Here is a 10548-nt window from a genome sequence, read left to right on the forward strand (position 1 = left end):
GAATGGAAGGGGAAGTGAGCTCATAAAACAAGCCTGCTTAGGGTAGCAAAGGTTGAGGTGGCCGCTGGAGACAGTGGGGGGTCCCTTATGACACTCTCCTTCATTTGTGTGTACTTGGCATTTTCAATAATAGAACATTTTATAATTTTGCATGATTTCTATAAAATCTTCTAATGATGATGCAGAGTGTTACGATATTGCCACCTAGAGACAGGAAAAATATCACTCTTTCCTTGATAAATTGCAGCATAAAAGACAGGAGAAGCCGAAGAGAAACTGGAACCCTGAGGACTGATGGTAAGGTTAGGAAACAACTCAGCCATGTAGAGGGCAAGATGTTGTCAGGGACCGTGGAGGCGAAGAACAGGAAGCTGTTTAATGAGCATGACTCCAGAGGTTTTGTTGTTGTTGTTTGTGGCATGGGCTTAGGTAGCCCAGGCTGGCCTCAAACTCTTCCCGTAGCTAATTATATCATTTTAAACTCCTAATCTTCCTTCACCTCCAAAATGCTGGGACTGTAGGTATGAGACACTGTGGCAGGTCGCCTTCAGTTCTGTAAGAAGCAACGTGTTCTGAAGGTGTGAACATGATGTGTGAACTCACACATCATGTGAGTGCTGGATATCGCGTGAGTTTGAACCTGGAATGCCCCCACAGACCTGTGTTCTCCGTGTCTGCTCCACAGCCTTGAGACCATTTTGAAAGCTGGGGACCATTTAGGGGGTGGAGCCTACCTTGAGAGCTGGGTCCCCAGGGGTAGGCTTTGGGAAATCAACAGCCCCGCCCCTCTTTCTGGACATTCCTCGCTCTGGACCTGCTACTTCACACTCTTGCCACCAGGGATGTCCCTGCTGCGTGCCTTCCCTGCCCTGAGGAGCCGAAACGCACAGGGGCTGTGAGCCAAAGAGCACCCTCCTCCCTTAGGTTGTTCCTGTGAAGTGTTTCGGTCACTGCTGTGGTGGCTCAGGCCTGTAATCTCAGCACTTGGCAGGAAGAGGCTCGGTGAGGACCGCCAAGCCTACACAAAGAAACCCTGTGTAAAAAAAGAAGTATTTTAGTCACCACAGACGGTACTGATACATGCTTAATGACACTGAATCATACATATAATGATATGATATCATATGATAATACATATGATCCATATGATAATGTTTATGCTATATAACTGAGGACCAACTGCTCAAAAACGTGACTCTGGGGTTGCTGCAGATTTTTTTTTTTTTTTCCTGAGACAGCGTTTCTCTGTGTAGCCTTGGTTGTCCTAGACTCACTTTGTAGACCAGCTGGCCTCGAACGCCCAGAGATACCTGCCTCCGTCTCCCTGAGGGCTGGGATTACAGGTGTGTGCCACCATGCCCAGGTGACGCTGCAGATTTTAAACACGACAAAACCCCACTTGCTGCACCCCCACCGCCGCCCTACATACATGTTTATTACTATTAAAAAGAAATTTGAATAAAATCTACAAATTAGAAAAAAAGTTTAGATGGGCCAAACAGGATGAGTTTTAAAATGACTTCAAACATTAAAAAGCATCGTGTTGTTCACGTTGTCACTGAACTCAGAATCCTCCCGTCTCAGCACCTGGAATGTTGGATTAACGATATGTACGTATCACCTCATCAGCTGTGGCCCAGCTTTTAAAACAGTGTTTTATTTATTTATTAGCGTGTGTGTGTGTGTGAATGCAGGCTCACAAGAGCCACATCATGTCTGAGGACCTGTAGCTGTCTGAGGACAACTAAGCTCACCTTAGTCTCGTGGGATGCAGTGGCCAAAACTCCTAATTAAACCCCAGGCCAGCTGCCTTTGGCTCCAGCATTGCCACCACAAGTGAGGCAGGAGTCCCTCCCCTGCCTCTGGGAAATGAGAGTTCCGTCCGTGCTCGTTCCCAAACGCTCCCTGGTATTTGCTTATTAGGTGGCACGGGGCAGAATGGAGTCACTTTGAGAAAACAAGAGAAAGCACCCCCAAGCAGCCATGGGTTGTCCACTGGTCAGTCAGGTGGAGAGTAAGGCCTCCACGGGGGATGGGAGGATTAGTATTCACGTGCTTGTCGTGCTCACTCACCTCATCCCTTCCAGATGTCTCCTCTTATCTCCTGCTGCCCACACGTCATGGCTTCCCAGTGTGCCCGAAGCCAGCCTGTTTTCACCTTTTGAAAGGAAAAGGCTAGGAATAAATTCTCACCCGTGGAAAGGGCTGTGTGCCGGTCATCTGTCCAAAAGCTCCCCGCTAAGAGTTTTCTAACCTGAAACTTTAATGTCTTCGAACTTCTTTGAGCATACAAACTTAAAAACAGTAGCTCTGGAAAACGCACTCCAGTTACGCAAAGCAAGGCTTAAATGCCACCTCTGTCAAGGACTTTCTCTTTGCCAACTTAGTTTATGCCTCTAGAGGCTTGGCATCTAATCTTCTGCCGCCTCTCTGTGCCACGGGGGGTGTCTCAGTTTTAGAGGGTTTGTTTATATAGCAACAGAGAATTCCCACGGAATGAAACCTTACCTCTGAGCCCAGTACAAAAGTAGACGCCAAGGCTCGCTCGGGTCTATAAGAGGCAGCAGGAGGGGGTGGGGCGGGTAGCCACATGCAGGAGAGGAAGGCCCCAGTCAGGAGAAATCATCTTCTATCCAGGGATGCCCATACCCCCAGCAGGCGCTTGCTCCCTAGGCCGGTCTGCTTTGAGAGTTTATTTTCACAGGGGAGGCTGCCCCCGCCTCATTGGAGAGGAGGCAAATGGAAAAACCGCCTGACACGGGGAAGAAGGAAAAAAAAACCCACAGAAATCAAGCAAGTGAACAAAAGCTCTCCTCCAGTCTCTTTTTCTCGGTTCCTCTTAAAAACGGGGAGCAGGGTCAGGTTCAGGTTTGCTTTTGAGCGCGCTCTCTCTCCAGCTGCAAACAGCAGCCTCTCCGCCCTGGATTAGGAAGACGGCCCGCCCCGAGCGGGAAGCGTGAGTGGGGAATGTTGTGGGCAACATCGCCTCCTACCGTCTAAAATGATCGTCGCGACCAGCTCCGGGGCGGTCCCTGAGCGAGAATCCCTGAGTCCTCCCTGCTTGCCCAGCGCTTGAGCAGAATTTGGGGGTGAGCAGGACTCTCCGCTCGGGGCGTCATTTCTGCTTTGCCGCTGACAGATGGACAACGTTTCCAGCCTCTTCTCCCATGCAGCTTCGCGCTGGAACTCTGAGCACTTGCAGACACCTGCAGAACGTGGAAGCCAGACGCCTAGCTTCACCCCCAGCTTCTGACTCCCCTGACGACCTTAACGCACAGCTGAGACACAAAGCATCGCCATAAAGCTCGGGGCTCTAAATGGGGTTTGCTGTGACTGCTTTGTTATCTGTTTTGAGACACGAGGTAGCTCTGGCTGTCCTGCAAGTCTCTGCGAAGACCTAAGGCTGCCTTAACTACACTGAAATACTCTTGCCTCCCCAGTGCTGGGATTGAAGGCCTGTGCCACCATGCTCGGGTGGCTGCTGTATTCTTGAGTCTTTTTTTTTTTTTCTTTTTTCTTTTTTTTTAATGGCAAAGGACTCCAAGGTAAACCATGTCCCCTTACTTGGGAATATCACGATTTAGAACAACCGCGACAGACATAGCCAATGGACTCCGAATCGGCTAAATTTCCTGGGTGCTGCCGCCTTCAGCTTCTGCCAGGGGATAGGCCTCTAACCAGCCCCCTGCCCCGGAAGCACTTCCTTCTTAGACAGACTGTTAGCCTAGCGCCTCTGAAATGAGGCATTTTAGGGACTTGGAAAAGCCGGAGCTTCCTCTTCTTTCCTAGTCAGTAAGAAGAGGGAGGTGGGCTAGCCTCACGACTTAACATTCACGCCTCATGGAGACACATAGATACATCTGTTAAAATCCAGACATTCATATTTTTAGCCAAACCGCTTTTTACTCAATAGTTTTAAAAATCATATCTTGATTTTGAAAAAAAAAAAAAAGAAGCCCAAATTTGTTTTAGTTAAATTAGCCTGCCCAGGACTGGAGTTGCAATTTGCCCTGAGCCATGTGGGTGCTGCGAATTGAACCTGAGTCCTCTGGAAGAACAGCCATTGCTTTTAACTATGGAACCACCTCTCCAGCTCCCAAGTTTGGGTGTTAAATTCGGTAAAATACCCACAACATTAAATCAACCATTTCGGCCTCTTTAAAGTGTAGATTTGTGTTAAATGCATTCATAATGCTGTGCAACCTTCAGCACTGTTTAGTATAGAAAAATTTCATCACTGCACCCACTGTGAAGCCCTCCGTCTCCGTGCTGCTGTCCACTTATGTGGACTATCCAGACACTTACATGGACTATACAGAATAGACAAATGCAGAGAGGGAGGGCGGTGCTGGCATGAGCTGCCAGAGAGCTTGGAACGGAGGAAAACTCGGGAAGTTTCTGCTAATAGGTCAGAATCTCCCCCACCTCTCTCTGGCCTCCCTCCAACCCCGTGTGGGGTGTGTACACGAACCATGCCTTCTGGTAATGTGCATTGTGGGGGTGTGAGTGCATATTTGTGTATATGTGTGTGCAGGACAGAGCCTGACATCAAGTGTCTTCCTCAGCAGCCCTCTGACTTACTTTCTGGGACAGGGTCCGTCACTAAACCTAAAGCTCGTTGCTTTGGCTATAGTGGCTGGCCAATGAATTTGAAGGAACCCCTATCTCCCTTTCTATCGATTATCAATTGTCATTTCCTCCCTCTAGCCTCTGGCAACCATCATTCTGTTTCTATGCATTATTTCAGATACCTCATCTAAGTAGAATCATGCCGAGTCTGTGCTTCAAGAGTTGCCTCACTTCATTTTATTTTATTTAGATTTACTAGTATTTTATGTGTATGACTGTTTTGTCAGCATGTGTGTCTATGCACCATGCCCAGTCCCTGGAGCCCCTGGAGGCCGGAGAGGTCACCAGATTCCCTGGAACTGGAGTTACAGAAGGTTGTAAGCTGCCATGTGGTCCTGGCAATTGAACCTGGGTCCTTTGGAAGAGCAGCCAGTGCTCTTAAACACTGAGCCATCTCTCTAGCACCCTCTTTTTGCCTTATTTGTGTGTGTGTGTTGCTGTTGTTGTTTCGTTTGTTGAGAAAGGAGCTCATTCTGCAGCTCAGCCTGGCCTTGAACTTAGGTGTTCATCGAGCCTCGGCCTCCTGAGTGCTGCGAACACAGGTATGAACCACCACACCCAGCTGGGATTGCCTTATTTCATAAAATGACTTCCAGGTCCATCCATGTTGTTGTACATGGCCAAATTTCTTTCTTAAAAAAAAAAAAAAAAGTTGAATGGTGGTCCATTATAGGCATAACCATTGATCCACTGATGGACTCTTACAATTTTCTCCATTTATTCTTGAAAATAAGCCCATCCTTCCTGGAAGACAGTTCAGGACATGGACTATAGTAATTACAGTCTCCTTATCTTATCTTAATTTCCTTTTCTTTCCTCCTTCTCTTCCTTATTTGTTTTGCTTTTTTTTTTTTTTTTTTTTGAAACAAGGCCTCACTATGGGGCTCCGACTGTCCTGGAACTGGATTCGTAGACCAGGCTGGCCTCGAACTCACCACCTACTGAGTGTGGGATAAAGTCTTCTGTCACCACACTCTGGCCGGTTCTCCCTACCTTTCATAGCCTTAGTCCCCTGTTTTACATGGTCCAAAAAGAACTGAACTCAGTGATGAAAGCCGCCCATCACTGTCGCCTTCCATGGCCTTCTGTCATTTACTCCCTGAAATGAATGCATTAATATCTTTACACACATAGCTACATGAAAAGGTTGAATCTCAGGCTTCAGCTGAGGCTCCAAATGGGTATGGCCAACACCGCAGATGCCAAGAGCCCCACCCCGAGAAGCTAAAAATAAATGACTTCTTATGCTAGACATGATAAGAGGCTGTCGTGAAATGCTTTCCAAGCATAGCTCGGCTGTTGCCATCTTCGGGTGGCAGTGACCTTCACAAGATAGGGCCTGTTGACAGACCCTCATAAGAGGTGGTGGGAAGGGACATTAGACTTCTGAGATTCCAACCCCTCCCTCCCTCCCTTCTGTGTTCCCCTCCCCCATGCCCTATTCCTGGTCCCTAGCTGCATGTAATTCTGTCTCAGCTGTCATGTGGTCTTGGGAGGTACTGGCTACACAGAGGGGGAAGCCATCTGCAGCTTCCTGAAGGTCATCACCCATGCTGGGGTAGGCCTCGTGGTCATCCTGTAAGCCATGCTCCTGTAAGTAACCTGTACCTACAGAGATGGAAGCAGGCTCAGTAAACTCAATTGGCTCAATAAGCTGGACTCCTGCAGAATTTGTCTCTTTGATCTGTTTTGGGGGCCTTCTCTGGGGTGAAGAGGCATTAATTGCATCTCTCCAGATGAAGCCAGGCAGCAGAGAAAGCAAGCAGTGACTGATCTGGGACTTGGGATATAGCTCAAAACCCAGGATTGGCATTACATCCAATTAAAGTGTAAGAATAACTTACAAAAGATTTTTATTGTTAAAAGATGCAGTTTTGAAGAATAATGATGTGGAATAAAGTTCAGAGGAGATGACTAAGAAAGAACATAAAACTACCTGCTTAAGTAGAGTGTCATATATTGTATTCATATATGTAATATGAATACCTGAAGAGCAAAGAACCCAGCTAGGATTTCAGGTACTTTTTCCCCTTGATATTTGTCAGAATTTTAGAAATTTTCTTTCTTTTTTTTTTTTTTGGAGACAGGGTTTCTCTGTGTAGCCCTGGCTGTCCTTAAACTCACTCTGTAGACCAGACTGGCCTTGAACTCAAAGATCCACCTGCCTCTGCCTCTAGAGTGCTGGGACTAAAGGTGTGCTCAATCACCACCTGTCGAGATTTTATTTTTTTGCATATGCGTATTCATGCACGTGCAAGCCTGTACATCCAGGTGTGTGTGTGTGCACGTGTGCTTGTGCGTGTGTGCGTGTGCATATAGAGCCCAGAGGACAACATCATGTGTCATCGTCATGTGTCATCCTCTGGAACACACTTCTCCTTTGGGATAGGGCCGCTCATCAGTTGGAGCTCACCACTTAGGCTAGACTATATGCCAGTGAGCCCCTGGGATCCCCCTATCTCCATCTCCCCAGCCCACAAGCCCCTGGCACCATGCCCCAGGATCTTTATCTGGGTTACAACTAAAATCCTCACTTTGCGAGGCAAGGGCTTTACCCCAGCCGAGCCATCTTCCTCCCTACCTGAATTTTAGATAATTTCTATGAAAAAAACCCCACCACATTATTTTTAAAAATCCATACTCATGGGCTGGGAGACGGCTCAGTGGGTAAAAGTGATTGTGGCACAAACCTGATGAACTAAATTTGCTCCCCAGAGCCCAAGTAAAATGCCAAACACAGGACTAGAGAGATGATTTAGCTGGCAAAGGCAGGCACTCCCAAACATGAGGACCTGCCTTCCATCCCCAGGGCACACATGGCAGGAGAGAACAGCAAGGAGTCCTCCGATTCTCTCACGTGTGCAACACATGCACACACATGCACACACGCATACACACATTTCAGGTTGGCTGCGGTGGTGCACATCTGTAATCCCAGCATGCCTGGGGCACATCTGTAATCCCAGCATGCGTGTGGTGAGTTGAGAGATGGAGGGGAAGAGTCATCCGGAAGCTTGGCGGGTTAGCCTGGAACACTGCACGGCAGCAGAAGCGTGAGAGACCCCGCCTCACAGAGTGGAACACAAGAACTCGCTCCAGAAAGTTGTCCTCTGACCCCTACTCGCACATCTCGGGGTGTGTGTATGTACACATGTGTGCATCCTTACATGCACATCATAGCATGTGTGTGTGTGTACACACACAAGTACAGTAATACATTAGAAAGAACATTCGTAGTCAAGGCCGTCATTTCCTTTTACTGCCTTGCAAACACTCGGTGATGGCTCCCTCGGCAGCCAGATATAACAGCAGCTTTGATTGGCTTGTGTTCCCTGTAAAAGATTGGATTCCCAAAAGGACACAGAGTTCACTCCTTGGTTCTCACGTGCACTTACCTGTAGCTGTTGCAGAGACCAGCGGAGTAGTCCTAGATTCAGGTTTAATCACGGCTCAGAGTGTCTGTTGCCATAGACACGGAGGATGAGACTGACGTACGGCTGCCATTTGCCTTGTGGGCTGGTTAAGAGTGACCTTTTGTTGTTGTTTGTTGTTTTGTTTTGTTTTGTTTTATTTTTTCAAGACAAGCTTTCTGTGTGTAGCCCTGGTTGTTCTGAAACTCGCTCTGTAGACCAGGCTAGCCTCCTGACTACTGGGATTAAAGACATGCACCACCACACCCTGCTAAAAATGACCTTTTAAAACAGAAGCTTAATTATCTTTCCTGCCAAAACAGGGGCTCAGGGACCATGTCTAATGAGCTCATGTTTTGACAATCATCATTAAAACTTACTTTCTGGAATGCCCTGGGATGTGTGCTGCACCTCTCTAGATTGTAGTTTCCAAAATCATTCAAGATTAAAAAAAAAAAAAAAAAAAACTTCTCTGCACCCTGCCTTCATCCCGGGAAGGATGAAATCCCAGGGGGAAATCCCAGCATATGACCTCCTCTCCAGGAGGAAGCTCCCAGGAAGAAAGCAGCCCAGCGCATTCTCTGTGATTCCCATCCTCCCATCTCCCCATCCCCCATTCCCCAATCCCCCTCCCTCAATGGATTACCCAACAGAGACAAAAGGTGGGAGGAGAAGGTGAAGCCCACCGATGTACTCTTCACCTCCCTTACTTGTCCTCTGGAAAGTGGTTTCTAGTTTTATTTTTGAGACAGTGTCTCACAATGTACATAAACCCAGACTGACCTTGATCCTCCTGTCTCAGCCTCCGAAATTCTGGGATTACAGGTGTGAACCACTATACTCATCTAGAAAATGATCTCTAAAACGAAATTTGATTTGAAATTCGAGCACCTCTCTGAGTCCTGATCCTGTCTTCACCTTTCCTCAGTGGCTTTCATTTGTCTTCTGTTGTTCTGGCGAGGTGGTCACAAGCAACTCCTAACAGCTTGTCTTGAAACGTGCTGATTTCTGACAGCTTTGCAGGATAGGGCAATCCTGGCCAGCAGTTATTGTTTTCAACGATGGAAAAATACCATTCCGTGCCTTCTTGGCCTGAAGGAATGCTGGTGTGCCATCTGATGTCATTCTGATGCTTTTGCCTTCATAGGTGAGTTGGTGATTTTTTTTCCCTCTCATAGCTTTTCTATTTTCTTGAGGTTTAATAACATTTCTCTCTTCCATTTTGTTTCTCCAAACTGTTCCATGTAGCCCTCCCACTCTTCAAATTCATGACCTCTTTTTTTTTTTCGTGAATTACTGTTGCACATGTGTGTGTGTACACACACACACACACACACACACACATATATATATTCCTAAATATAATCTGTTCAATCCTTATAAAGTTACTTGTATGTTTCAGGGCTGACCATTTAAACTGGATCATTGGTGTAATCTTCATGGGGGAGCCCACCTCTCCGGCTCCCAGTTTTTCTCGGTTCCCTATATTTCTTTGTGTAGAGTTCAGGCCTCGTGGATTTTTCTCCATCCAGTTTAACATTAACAGTTTAACTGTTGTCCAACTTGTTGAACTTACGTCTGGGGCAGTCACACTGGTGAGACTTCATGAATGTACTTTCTGATGTCACTAGAAGACACAATCTCACAGCAAATGTTATAGAGTTTGTGAGTCCTGGGGAAAAGACCACAGGCTCAGTCCAATTATAATTAAAAGACTTATTGATTAGCTGCTAGCAGGATGAATAATCTCTGAGCCAAATTTGAGATTGCCATGAAGGTTGGGTATGGAGGAGGACTTTTAAAGGGGAAAACCACATGAAGACCTTCAATATCTATGCAAACAGCAAAAACCGGTCTGATCTGCCAAGTTAAGTGGTTATAGCAACTCAAAATAGCCTTTGGGTAGCTGAGTAAGCAAGTTACAGAAGCAGAAAAAAAAAGCAGTTAGTCATAACAAGTAGTCACCACTGTACATTTTTGGGTGGAGGTCACTGGGTTTCTGGGACCTCATCTTCCAGAGACTGGAGTCAGGGACAAATGGCTAGTGAGTACCAGATGGATGCCTAACATAAAATGGGAGTTTCTTTAGCCATAACACAGACTCTCCCATCCTTTGACTCTTATAGTCTGTCTGTTCCCTCTTCCACAATGTTCCCTGAGTCTTAGGTACAGGAGCATTTTGTATATATATCCATTGGAACTGGACTCCACAACTCCGTGTTTTGATTGGTTGTGATTTCTGTAGCACTCTCCATCTGTTGCAAAGAGACGTTTCCTTGATGAGGGGCAAACACTATACTTATCTGTGGGTAAAAGGACAATGTTTATAGGTTGTTGTTAGAGATTATGATGGTTTAGTAAATTAGTGGCTGCAGATTCTCCTCCAAAAACCGTTTCAGCTAGCACTGAGTGGTCAGCTTTGTTTCCAGTACCAGACATGTTTTCTTTCTTGTTGATCGGGTCTTAGACTCAACCAGAGAGCTGTTGGTTACTGGCAAAGTACACACGC

The 10548-nt window shown here is 46.7% G+C and overlaps 1 long non-coding RNA gene across 1 annotated transcript; it reads right to left on the reverse strand.

Moving 5' to 3' along the window:
- Window positions 1–489: 489 nt before the first annotated feature.
- Window positions 490–2898, reverse strand: LOC132657022 (uncharacterized). Its single transcript, XR_009594866.1, has 3 exons — window positions 2509–2898; window positions 2074–2158; window positions 490–1033 (listed from the first exon to the last, which is right to left on the reverse strand). It is a non-coding gene; the product is annotated as an uncharacterized LOC132657022 (long non-coding RNA).
- Between the last annotated feature and the right edge of the window lie 7650 nt (window positions 2899–10548).

This window comes from Meriones unguiculatus, chromosome 10 (genome assembly GCF_030254825.1).
Source record: "Meriones unguiculatus strain TT.TT164.6M chromosome 10, Bangor_MerUng_6.1, whole genome shotgun sequence".
Classification (NCBI taxonomy): Eukaryota; Metazoa; Chordata; class Mammalia; order Rodentia; family Muridae; genus Meriones; species Meriones unguiculatus.